This window comes from Eimeria mitis, genomic scaffold (genome assembly GCF_000499745.2).
Source record: "Eimeria mitis Houghton genomic scaffold, Emh_scaff4114, whole genome shotgun sequence".
NCBI lineage: Eukaryota > Apicomplexa > Conoidasida > Eucoccidiorida > Eimeriidae > Eimeria > Eimeria mitis.
In genome coordinates, this window is record NW_013572443.1 from 980 (window position 1) to 1,388 (window position 409).

A 409-nucleotide genomic window follows, 5' to 3' on the forward strand; every position below is an offset into this window, starting at 1 on the left:
GGGATTTTCTTTTTTTTTTATTTATTTTCTTTGTTGGTGCATGATATAGAAAGACAAACAAAAACAACAAACTCCTTTCTTTCTATTTCTTTTTTTTATTTCTTTTAATTATCTTAATTCTTCTTTTTTTTTCTTTTTTTTTCTTTTTTTCTTTTTTCTGTTTCTTCTTTTATTTTATTATCTCATCAGCTGCTGCTGCTGCTGCTGCTGCTAGTGCTACTTCTGCTGCTGCTACTGCTGCTGCCGCTACTACTGCATCTGCTGCAGCAGCAGCAGCAGCAGCAGCCGCTGCTGCTGCTGCTGCTTGAGCGTAGACAATGTCGAGTGTACGTCCAGCAGTTTATGGAGATAGACAAAAAAAGAAAAAAGAAAAAAAAAGAAAAAAAAAGAAAAAAAAAAAAAAAAAAAA